Genomic DNA, 13,120 nt, shown 5'->3' with positions numbered 1-13,120 from the left:
GCTCGCAACGAGGTGGTTACATGAGACCTTTGTTCTCGCGACTCCTCGGTATCGCGCTTGGCGGACCGCTACCCGGTTAGCCCTAGCGCAGCGGGCGCGCGTACTCGATCGGTCTTGCGGCGAGCCTTGGCCCGTAAGCGCCGTGACTGTAGCACTGAGCTCTACCTTGGGTGAATAAACCCTTGTTTGTTGGCGATCTGACTCCGGAGCCTTCTCTGCGCCGTGTCGAAAAGTCGACGAACCCTGCCGTAGCGCCTTTGTGCGTTGCGGAGTGGAGGAGCGTCGTGCCCTTTCCTGACCGTCGCTCGTAGGGTAAGCCTTGTGCAAACCCATCTCCACATAACTGGCGCCCAACGTGGTTTCGGCATGGCATCAGAGCAGGCCCCTTCACGGCCCTTGTTCCTGCCTGACCCCCTGGCTGTGGACTTATCGTCCTTCGGAGCGAACGACACCGATAGCACGAGGTAGGTTCGCCTCGGCGACCCTCTGCTTTCGGCCACCGGGGGCGATCCCTTCTTTGGACAACCCTTTGGTGACGACCGCTCGGATGTGTACGATAGTGCTAGCCATGCCAGTTTCGGGTTTCCTCAGCTGTTTGAGACGAGCGCGGAGCAGGTGCCTACTAGCCCCTCCGACGTGCTGTCTCCGCTCGCTGGCCTTTGTCCCGAGCGCAGTTGTGCCCAACGTGCCGCATCGGAGCCACCCTGCTTAGATGCTCGCGCGAATACGCTCGCCGGCCTCCCTTTGTCCCGAGCGTCGTTCGCTGCGCCATGTGCCGCATCGGAGCCACCCTGCTTAGATGCTCGCACGAATACGCTCGCCGGCCTCCCTTTGTCCCGAGCGTCGTTCGCCGCGCCATGTGCCGCATTGGAGCCACCCTGCTTAGATGCTCGCACGAATACGCTCGCCGGCCTCCCTTTGTCCCGAGCGTCGTTCGCTGCGCCATGTGCCGCATCGGAGCCACCCTGCTTTAGATGCCGGTACGAATACGCTCGCCGGCCTCCCTTTGTCCCGAGCGTCGGTCGCTGCGCCATGTGCCGCATCGGAGCCACCCTGCTTAGGTGCGCGCACGCATACGCTCGCTGGCCCACCTTTGTCCCGAGCGCCTTTCTCGGACGAATACGCCGTGAGGTGCAGCCTTCCCGCTACGCCGTAGGTGCGAGCTCGCTCGCTGGCCTTCCTTTGTCCCGAGCGCAGTTCGGTGTCCCGTGCGCCGCAGCTGAGCCTCGCTGTTGGTGCAAATTGCTCGCTGGCCTCTCCTTGTCTCGAGCGCAGCTGGGAAGCAATGTCGAGCGCGAGCCACCCCGCTCAGCCGACAAAGTCGCCGCGCGTTCCGACTACCGCTTGCCTCATGCACAGCCGTGCGACATTTTCGACGTGCGTGAGTCACCCCGCTCCGCTGTCGATCCGTCTGCCGGTCATGTGAGGCCTCATGCGCCTGTCGGAGCGGCAGCCCAGCTCTTCTCTTTGCCGTTTACTGGCCCAATTCGGTCGGTCGTGCATTGAGCGGACCTGTCCGTTGGTCCTTTTTGCTCTCCGGAAGTTGGCGTTAGCGTACGTGCTGTTTGCTGTGGAGACGTACAATCCGGCTTAAGCGCTTGTGCGAGCCATCGGGCCGCCTCGCGCGCTGGACGTTGACATGGCAGTGGTACCTTGTTCTGCGCCACCGGAAAGGGAGTTCAAACGTGGTGGCCGACGCCTTGTCGCGAGCCCCCGTTTCGGCGTTTGATCCTTTGGTCCGCCACTCCCGTGAGCATTCGCACCAAGTAGAAGCCGGAGCCCCAGTCTCCTATGGCTCAAAAGGCGCGAACCTCATGCACTTAGTAGAGACCGGAGCCTGTGTCTCCAATGGCTCGAAAGGCGCGACCCCCGACGGCGAAGCGATCCTCGGATTGCCAGCCCCGGGAGAGGACGTTTACCTGGTGGATCCCGTTACCTCATCGGGTATTGTCTTCAGCAGGCAAGAGCTGCTAAAGGCTTAGCAGAGCGATCCATTTTGTAAATAGCAATCGTTGACGGGCTCAAAGAGCCGAGCTCCCAAGAGGAGCGGGGCGGCAAAGCCGCCGGGCGCACCCGGACAGCTGGTATTGCTGTTGGCGCCGAGTGCCACGCAGCTTGTATTGTTGCGGGCACGTGGGATCCGTATCTGCTTAAGCAGAACGACCCGTTTTGTAAATAGAAATCGTTGACAGGCTCCAAGAGCCGAGCTCCCAAGAGGAGTGGGGCGGCAAAGCCGCCGGGCGTACCCGGACAGCTAGTATTGCTGCGGGCACGTTGGATACGTATCTGCTTGACGCCGATAAAGCTCTCCTGCGCTATATCCCATCTGAGGAGGCTCCCCAGGAGTCTTTCAAGGTGGTGATACCCCGCAGCCTAAGGAAAGCCACCCTGAGCTATTTCCACGACTCGCGGGTGGCCGGACATGCGAGTGGCCTTAAGACCTTCCAAAAGTTGTGCCGCTCCGCTACCTGGCCAGGCATGAAGCGTGACGCTCTTCACTACGCCCGCTCATGCCGCGTGTGCCAATGTATGAAGCCTCGCGCGGGCAAACCCCCGGGCTCATGCAGCCAATCGACAGCCAGCTACCCTGGCAAGTCGCGGCCTGTGACATTATGGGACCTTTTCCCAGAAGCCGGCGAGGCTACGTTTTTCTCCTCGCTGTCACAGATCACTTCACGAAATGGGTTGAACTTTTTCCCCTTCGGAAGTTAACGGCACGCGCAATCTGGGACAAGTTGACCGAGGTCTTTAACCGCTTTGGCTTTCCGGCGGAGCTGATAACGGACAACGCGTCCTACTTCACGGCCAAGGTGTTCGTGGATGCGTGTGCTGCCTTTGGCATTAAGCACCGCAAGACAACCACGTATCACCCACAGGCCAACCCGACAGAATGGATTAACCGGAACCTCAAGCCCTTGCTCGCGGCCTTTGCCCAGCAACATAGGGATCGGGATGTCTGTCTTAACGAGATAGGCTTCTCCTTGCGGTCCACGGTGAACCGTTCGACTGGGTACACGCCCGCTTTCCTCAACTTCGGGAGAGAGCTGCCAAACCCCATGGACCGCGTTCTGCGGACCGGCAGCGGGGCGTGCGCCACGAAAGCCGGCCTTTCCGGCTACGCGGCGGAACTGCGCTCACGGATGGACGCGGCCCTTGACCTGGCCCGTTCCAACCTGGCAAAAGCGCGAGCTGGACAAAACGTCCAATACGACCGGTCACATAGGGACGTGCACTATGGTGTCGGCGATCTCATCCTCAGACGCAACCATGTCTTGAGTGACGCCGCCAAAGGCATCTCTGCCTCCCTGTCGGCCAAATGGTTGGGCCCGTACCGAGTGGAGACCAAAACGTCCCCTCTGGTATACAAGCTGGCTGACTCCCAAGGGAGACCAGTCGGCGGTCCAGTTCACGTCTCGGACCTCAAACCTTTCGTTGCCCGTAGCAACGACTGGGGAGAGGGGGAGGCGGTCAACCAACCGCAGGCAAACCGTGATACGGCTGGCCCCAGGCCACGCCACCGGTACAACCTACGGAAACGCACCTAGGCAGGTTTTCTCCCACCAGCTGGTAGCCGGACTTTATTCCCTACCACGCCGATGAACGGAGAGACACAGCTACGGTGCGAAGGCGCACGTTGAAGTGGTGACAGGCCCTTTTGGCCTAATATACCCTCTCGTGCTCACCCGCCTTCTGACGCGCCTAGTCAGCTTTCTCCCACTAGCAGGTAGCTGGACTTCATTCCCTACCATGCCGGTGAATGGAGAAATGTAGCTACGGTGCAAGGGCGCACAGCGAAGCGGATGACAGGCCCATGTGGCCTAATATACCCTCTTATGTGTTGCCCAAGCCTCAGCCTGGCAAACGCCCCTTTTTGGGCTGTCAGCCAGGCGGGCAACTTCCTTGGCACGCCGGCTATGCCGGGGGGCGTTCCTGTCCTTCACCTTGTGTCGTCCAGTCTGCTCCCTGCGCCTGGCTCCACTGTGCCACCAGTCTTGCTGACCACGAAGCCGGCTGTCCCTGGTCCTACCATGCCAGCCTGTTGCTGACCTCAAGGCCGGCTGCTCCTGGTCCTTCCGCCATGAATGACTCCTGCCTCTGGGGGCCACGAACCCGTGCCAGCCTCGCCTCCTGCTGCCTAGGCTGCCGCTAATTGTGGCTGGTCCCCAATCAGGCGCTGACATCTGGCCGAGGATGGTCACTCCGGCTTCTGCTGCTGACCTGGCTGCCGGTCATCCCGGCCGGCTGTTCCTGCTACCGTGCAATCCGGGGAGCCCAGTGACTTCTGTGGTGGCTGCTGCGCCAAAATGGCAGCCACGCCTCGCGCGTTCCTGGCTGCTCCAGTCCGGCGGACGTCGAGTGTTGCTGGCTGAACCATGGTGCTGCCCTGCCCCGTCCTTCCTGGGCTGCCGACTCTTCCACCTGGCAGGGGGTCCTTCCAGTGTGCGGAACTTTGGTGGCCAAGGCAAACCCCTGGCTTTGTGTCAAGAGAAGCGACGTCTTCACCTTTTTGGACTGCTGTGGCCCCTTCTCCCTGTCCTGCTCCTGAGGAAGACGACGACACCCTCTTGGACTTTGCCCCGTTGGCTTAGCCCTCTTTGGCTGAGTCAACCTTGCCACTTGGCCTCGGTCAGCCACTTAGGAGGCTGGCCTCGGTCTTTAGGAGGGGGGAATGTGGGGATCGAGGTGCCTTCCCGCGCCTCGTCCCCCAGCTCGCGCGTGGCGCTTAGCTCGATCCCCGGGAACCGCCGCCGTAACGACAACATGGCGGACACGGCTAGCGCGCCGGACTTACTTTCCCGCGCAAACCGTGCTTCTCCCCCCCGGAATTGGACTTGCCCCGCGAGACACGTCACCGGGACGCGCCCTGATTGGCCTCCCGCGCGGCGGCCCCCGGGCACCCTCTCCACCCGAGCTCTCGTCCGCTGAGCGCTTCCTCGCCACGGGAGAGGCTCACAGGCTCGCAACGAGGTGGTTACATGAGACCTTTGTTCTCGCGACTCCTCGTTATCGCGCTTGGCGGACCGCTACCCGGTTAACCCTAGCGCAGCGGGCGCGCGTACTCGATCGGTCTTGCGGCGAGCCTTGGCCCGTAAGCGCCGTGACTGTAGCACTGAGCTCTACCTTGGGTGAATAAACCCTTGTTTGTTGGCGATCTGACTCCGGAGCCTTCTCTGCGCCGTGTCGGAGAGTCGACGAACCCTGCCGTAGCGCCTTTGTGCGTTGCGGAGTGGAGGAGCGTCGTGCCCTTTCCTGACCGTCGCTCGTAGGGTAAGCCTTGTGCAAACCCATCTCCACACCACTACACATATAACACTTCCGAACTACATTAAGTATGAGGCGGTGTCATGAAAAAGGAAAAGTGGAATGGTGACAGCGCTATTGCTCGCCCAATTCATTTCTAGACTTTAAATTAAAAATCCTGTCGGTTTAGTAGGGTAACTAGCTGTCTTTAGGGCCCCCGGTGAAGCAAACAATGATGCTGCGCAAGTTGATAAAGGTTGTAGTGTAAGTGAAAAACACATTTATTGCGGCTATGTACAAGGGGGGAGCCTGGGACGAGCAAAGATGGCCCGCCCCGTATAAAGTCTAGGAGGGGTTCCTATTGCGGGACCCTTGTGGCTTTTGCTCAAGCCGGGGCTCGGTCCACCAGGGCACATTGGTCCTGTATGATCCAGCTGCCGAGCAGAGCAGCCTCCCAGCTCTCTCGGGAAGGATGGAGGTGGGAGTTTGTATTGTTTAGGAGAAGCTCTGAGCGAAATTAGCTTTGAAAGAAGGCTAAAGAAGTGAATTTTAAAACAATAGCTGGCAAAAATACAAATGGGATATGTACCTGAAAAGTGTGCATGTGGAAAGGAGGACGAGGTCAGGAAAGTTGGCGAACAAGTATTAGGTAAGCGAAAGTGTTAATATAAAGCAAGCAGTCCTTGATGAGAAGGTGACTGAAAGAGAGACAGTCAACTGGAGGCAAGGGAATCAAAGAAAGAATACCATGTAAATTGAAAAAAAAAATGCCAAGAACAAATTTGAGGAAAAATTGATACGATATCGCAAAGAGCAGCCCTTTGCTATTTTAGACCGCCCAGATTGCCTGTATACAAACACATAGCGGAGTAAATATGTGCTACAGAAGGCGGAATTTCTGTGCCCCAAAAAACGCTCGGCAACGACTCAGCACCTCGTAATGAAACGTCAAGATATTAACCCAGGGAGACAAGTGTATCCTTAGAAACTGGCGCAACTTCGTTGCATATTACAAAGTACATTTTCCACGCACAAGAAAAAAGTGTTTCAGCTATTCGCAGTCAGACCCAAGGCTACACCCAGCGCTCTGAACAAGCCAATGACTGATTGCGAAATGCGCCTAATTTGGAAACATGACACCGCACAAAAAACACACACGGAAAGGGGGAGCGCAACTTTCTTGCGTTGTGCCCGGTTTCCGAATTTTGCACATTTTGTATTCACTCATTACAATGAGCCATGTAGCCCCCCAAGACATTCTAATCAGTAAACCAAGGTAATCGGTATACCTTAGGATCAGTTCAGGCGCAAAAATGTTGAAGCTGCTCAGATCGATTTTCTAGGCACACCGTGTGTTATTAAACCATCCGCCAGTATATCACACAGAGAAGCTTCATTTTTTATGGAACCGCGCGCATAAAAATTGACGATTGCAGGTCATTTTTCTGATTCACAGGGAAGGATGAGCACAGTGAAGGATGAAAACATAGTAAACGCGGAGCACAGCGGAGGATGAAAGACCGCGAGAGTGAAGAGAGCTCGTGGAGGAAATCGTAGGATGAGGGTTCGGTGACAGTATGAGGAGGAAAGCTGAGGCGGAGAGTCTGGCGAAAGGCTGAAGAGGAAAGCCGAGTTCCGGCGGCGAACACGCATGCGGCGAGCGAGTACACCGAGGCCATATATGGAAATACGGCACTGGCATGGGCGTCAGACCAACGGCGCATGCGCTACATCGCCTGCGCCGCTTTTCAATGCGCTCCACGCGATCCACGCATTCCCGTGTTCTAGCATTCTTTCTCAACAATGAGCGACGCAACCGGCGGAAATGCTTCGTCTGCCGCTGCTGCTAAACGAGCTGCTCAAGCAGATGCTCAGCGCCGCGGCCGAGAGGACCTGTCGTTCAGAATCGAACTCATTGCCGCAATATATATCGAATTCGAAACTCTTTTAACAGCTGCGTTCGTAATTCGCATTAGGGAGTATCGTAATTGTCGGTGATTGTTTTTTACAGCAAAGCTGTATACGGCTAGGTTCTGGAGGATCCCGTCCGCGGATAAAACGACGCGTTGAACAAAGTCACAGGCCTGCGCGTCACACGCAGAACAGTCACAAAGTAAGCTGGTTGAGCGGCGCAAGAGTAGCTTCAATTTCGAAACCACGCACAAGGTCTTTGCTGCAAAGTGTCTTCGCCTCGATTTTGACGAGAACGATCAGAACTGTCCGACCGGCGTCGGCGTCGACGGCGAGCTACGGGTTCTAATGCTATCTGCACAGCAGCCTGTTGAGCCCGATGATGCCTGGTTGTAGCCGCACATGTAGCTCTACGATTCGCTTCTTCAGTAGCGGTTCGTACCTTGCGAGGAGACGCCATAACGTGTACCGAAGATGAACCCAGAATACATGGCACACATCTAACATCGGAATAGCGTTGACTGCGCGCCTCGTCTGAATCGTATCGCGTCTCAATCGCATCTCGTCGCACGCGGCGGTTGCAGGCACGTTAACTAGATGGCGCCACCATACTGGCGAAGGCTCGGTTCGTCTGCGACTGCGCGCAGGCGCAGAGGCGCATGGCGCGTATACAGGGAATGTTTCTTCTGCGTGACTGCAAGCGCTTGCGTGGCTCAGTGGTAAAGTATCCGACTCTCAGGCAGCGAGCGCGGGCTCGATCCCGGCGGAGAGCGGGTACTTTTTTTCGAATTTCCTGCGATAGCGGCTTCGGGGCGGCGGCGGCGCCATCAAAGCAACCATAAACGGCTATTGGAATGAGCCCATAACAGCTTACGCTGTAATAAAGTGGACCGATGCTGGTGGTAGTGCAGAATGGGTCCAAGCTGAATCGCAAATGCCCCTGTGCGCTCGGTGACCTGTAACGCGACCTTGAACTACCCTTGTCACACGTGGAACCCAAAGTGACACAAACAATGCACCGGAGCGATAAACGCTATGGCCCAAACGCTAGTATATCACGATGCCTGCCTGTCGAACTGTCAGCGATAAAACGTAATAGTCTACGAACCTGTGCTTCATTCTTTCTTCACATAGTCATTTCCCTAGCGACGTCGTCAGTAGCCCCTTGGACTCGGTATGGGTAAATCTCGTGTGGTTCACTCGGAAGACGAAGAGTGCTCCTTCAAGGAGTGTCGGCTCACTCAACAATGCGAATGGATTCGACGAGAAGCAGAACGCCCAGCGGCCCAACGTGATGAGGCCGATGTTGCTAGGTGGTGTTCACCCTCACATACAGCATACAGCGCGAGGCGATGCAACGAAGTTATGTGTTGTGACTGTTGAACCATTTAACATAACATAATATTTACCAAGACAAACCCATGCAACGGTGGTCTTCCATATTCACGTAGTGGAAGTGCTCTGTATGTTTGCCCCTCCGAAGTTTAACCTTCTCCACAATTTATTCCCTGTTTGCTTGCATTCCACAACGTCTGTTGGGTGCAATGAATACTCCACGTAAATTTCAGTGGTTGTGCTTCTCTGTGTTCGCTGGTTTTCGTATACTCTTTGAATAAGTCGCGCAGTCATACAATCACCCTCATCGGACATGTGTTGACATTTGGCAGACGGCTAGGGTAAACAGAAAATATTTAGATCAAATAAATTGTTAGCGAATATGTCTTCCACACTGTGTGACAAGAGCTCTCAGAGGCAACCTAATAAAAAGTTCAGGCTTTTAATAGTACTCCACGTCGCCACAAACACATGGATATTTGTAGCACATCTAAATGGTCGTTGACATACTGCACAAACGTGCCACCTTCGGCGGATGTGTTTAGAAAATGGCTTCAGGTTATAGTACGTAATGTGCCTTAGCTGTCTAAAAAGAGCAATCATCATTTTGCGGAGTAATATTTACACATGAAAAAATTGATTACAACATTTATTGATGTTTTTAAATACATTTGTTTCTGCGGCTTGTAGGATAATTTGAAGCTTTTTACTGTCCTTTTTCTTCTGTTTTCAGAACCCGAACCTGCCAGAAGGTGTAGGGGTACGTAAAAAATAAGGAAAAAAAAAACGACAGGCGATCGAAAATATTTTTTCTCTCGTATGCAAATATTGCGGTCCTTACATTGGATAATGCTTTATTATATTATGTTGACGACAAATTCCAAACTAGCGATATATGAATGGATTTTTGTTGTGAGAAATTACAGGCGGCAGGCTTGTTTATTTCTGCAACCGAAGTGTACGTATCAGTGAGGAAGTACCCGACGCGCCAGAAAAAGAATTCGCGTGCATTCCTCCAATTACAGTTGTTTCACTCAAGCATTGGTCACTTTCAGTGCACACATTGCACACTGAAGTTGAGAGAAGATACGCCGAACGATGCGACGACGTTGTATCAGCCATATCTGTTGTATGGCCATATTTTGAAAGGCAGCTAAAGCCAAGACGCACGTTGCAGGATGTAGTGCGAGCTGTGTATTGTAATAAATTTTGTGTTGCCCCGTTTTTGGCGTTTTTATTCGAATATATATATATATATATATATATATATATATGCTAAGAGAGGTTTGCCCACTTTTGTAAAACTATGGGTCTAAAGTATTAGCTTTCATTCGAGCGTTGCCTCAATTCGCAATTTATATGTATATTTCGTCACCCTTAACCGAGAAATTGTAAGAGTGGGGTTGAAGATGAATATGCAAATAAGGAAGATGTTGTTCAACAGCCTGGTAAATCAACAAGTATTCAGGATCGCAAGCCAGCCTCTAGAGTCTGTAAATTAGTATGCTTATCTAGGTTAAATACTTAGAGAGGACCCTGATCATGAGAAGGAAATTTACTGAAGTTTAAGATTATGTTGGAGTGCATACGGGAGGCATTGCCAAATCCTTAATGGGAGCTTACCACTGTCGTTTAAAAGAAAAAAAAAACTATCGTTGAAAATAAAATTGTTCATTCTTTGCATTCTACCGGAGCTAACAATAGGGACCGAAACTTGGAGTTTAACAAAGAAGCTCGAGAACAAGTTAACGACCGCACAAAGAGCGATGGAACGAACAATGTTAGACCTAACGTTAAGAGACCGGAGGTGAGCGGTGTGGATCAGAGAGCAAAGTGGTATAGCCGATATTCTAGTTGACATAAGGAGAAAGAAACGGAACTGGGCAGGCCATGTAATGCGTAGGGTGGAAAACCGGTGTAGTATTACAGTTACAGAATGAATACCAAGAGCAGGGAAGCGGATTCGAGGACGGCAAAAACTAGGTAGGGTGATGAAGTTAGGAAATTTGCAGGCGCAAGTTGGAATCAGCTAGCGCAACACAGGGGTAATTGGGGATCGCAGGAAGAGGCCGTCGTCCTGCAGTGGACATAAATATACGCTAATGACGATAACGACGGTGATGGTAATGATGATGTAAATTTCTCTGAGCGTGTTCTGCTATATAGAAGTTTGCCTTTAAAAATTAAATTATGGGATTTCACGTGCCAATTTCACGTATGATTATGATGCACGCCGTAGCGGGGGAGTCCTGAATAATTTGAATCACCTGTGGTCCTTTAACGTGCACTTAAATCTAAGTACACGGGAGTTTTCCCATCTCGGCCTCATCAAAATGAGGCCACCGTGAGCGGGTTTCGATGCGGCGACCTCGTGGTGAGGTTTACCTTCACGTGAGAACATATCTATATAAGGGGTGATCATTTTTAACGACGGACCTGTTTATGCCCAGCGTAATCTGTCCGCCGCAGACAGAAAGCAGTGGGCAAATCCTGGTGGTAGTGGAGAAAGGGTCCAAGCGCAATGGCGCATACCCCTGTGAACTAGCGATGCTGAGCTTGACTATGTCTAGCAAAGCATGGTTGGGACAACTTAAGATTAGTCAGTCATCAAAAATCAATCAATAGGTAATCAATTATCGATCAATAATCAATAAATTCTGGAAAATGCTGAGTCGACAACCACTCCCTCGTGACGACTGCATTGCGAGCGTTGTCTGCCACCAAAGACGGCCTGTCTTAAGACTCCAGTATTCTAAATTCTTATAGCATTGGAGGCGGCCTAAATTGCGCTCCTAACCATTGTCCGCATTATGGCGTAGATTACATAGCATCTGAGTTTAAAGGTCTACACTGCGGCAGCACATACAATCCAGAGGGCCAAGTGTACAGCCGGCAACCACTGCCTCGTGACGACTGCGCTGCGTGCGTTGTTTTCCGGCAAAGACAAGCCTTTTTAAGACTCCAGTATTCTAAATTCTGGTTGCACTGGAAGTGGCCCGAATTGCGCTCCTAACCATGGTCTGCATTCTGGCGTAGATTACATAGCATCTGAGTTCAAACGTCTACAATGTGGCAGAACATACAATCAAGACGGGCATGTGCACAGCCGGCAACCACTGCCTTGTGACTGCGCTGCGTGCGTTGTCTGCCGGCAAAGACAAGACGCGACCCCTATTGATGAATACTTCTCGAGGCGCACCGTGGAGAAGGACGAGGTTACGAAGAATGAACATCCCAACGTCGCGCGCGGTCACGGCGGGAAGGGGCGTTGTCTCGGACTAGCGCGTCAGGTGATCGACGCCAACGATAATCCAGCGGTTCCCCCATCCAGACACGGAAGAGGCTGTAGTGAGCCAAGAGGACTCTGTGGAGGGGTCTCGGTTTGTTGGCAGGCGGTGCATGTTCGCACATACTGCTGGACAAACCGATACATTCCAGGCCAATTATATCATTGACGCAGCCTTGTGAAGGTCTTTAGGAGATCGGCGTGGGCGCTTTGAGGGTCGGCATCGAAGTACGCACACATATCGGAGTGCATATGACGAGGGATAGCCAGAAATAATTTGCGACCGTCAGGCATATAGATGCGGCAGTAGAGGAGGTTGTCTCGCACGGAAAAGTGGGCTGCTTGACGGCGTAGCGTCCGCGTTGAAGGAACGACCGATGGAGTGGCAAGGTAGTCGGGCAACAGGGCAAGCGCTGGGTCCTTGCGTTGCTCAGAGTGCATGTCGATAGCAGTCAGTAGTGATGGATCTGAGGTCGGAGAATGAACGGAAAGAGAAGCCACATCAGGTGTCATCGGCGAGCAGGAGAGCATGTCAGCGTCGGAATGCTTTCGAGCGGAGCGATATACGACACGAGTGTCGTATTCCTGCAGGCGAAGCGCCCGACGGCCGAGGCAGCCCGACGGGTCTTTCAAGGAAGAGAGCCAACAAAGGGCGTGATTGTCAGCGATGATGCTGAAAGGACGGCCGTAGAGATAAGGACGAAACTTGCCCAATGCCCAAATGATGGCGAAGCATTCCGTCTTAGTAACTGTGTTTTTCTTCTCAGGTTTCTTAAGGGTAAAACTGGCGTAAGCCACGCCGTATTCTTCATTTGCGGCTCTCCGTTGCGCCACGACCGCACCAAAGCCGACACCACTGGCGTTGGTGTGAACCTGTGTTGGCGCAGTTGGGTCGTAATGGCGAATAATCGACGGTGAAGTCAGCAACCCGCGTAACTTGTTAGAGGCTTGACCGCATGATGACGACCACGCGGAAATGCCTTCGCTTGCGGTAAGCAGCTTCGTCAAGAGTGTGATGATAAAGGCGAAGTTCCGGACGAAGCGGCGGAACAAGAGCACAGACCTATGAAACTCCGCAGAGCCTTGATAGATGTGGGCTTCGGAAATTTGGCGAATGCGCGAAGCTTGCCGGGATCGGGAAGGATGCCGTCTTTCGAGACAACGCCACCCAAGACAGTTAATTTTTGGGCAGCGAAACGGCACTTCTTGAGGCTGAGCTGTAGGCCAGCTGAAGTGAGACAGGTCATGATGTCATGCAGGCGGGCGAGATGTGTCGGAAACTCCTGTGAGAAAGCAACCCTGTCATCTAGGTAACGTAAACAAGTCATCCACATGTGTCCGCAAAGG

Source organism: Dermacentor silvarum, chromosome 5, assembly GCF_013339745.2.
Source record: "Dermacentor silvarum isolate Dsil-2018 chromosome 5, BIME_Dsil_1.4, whole genome shotgun sequence".
Classification (NCBI taxonomy): Eukaryota; Metazoa; Arthropoda; class Arachnida; order Ixodida; family Ixodidae; genus Dermacentor; species Dermacentor silvarum.
The sequence above is the reverse complement of the archived record's forward strand: the minus strand, read 5'-3'. Positions refer to the sequence as shown.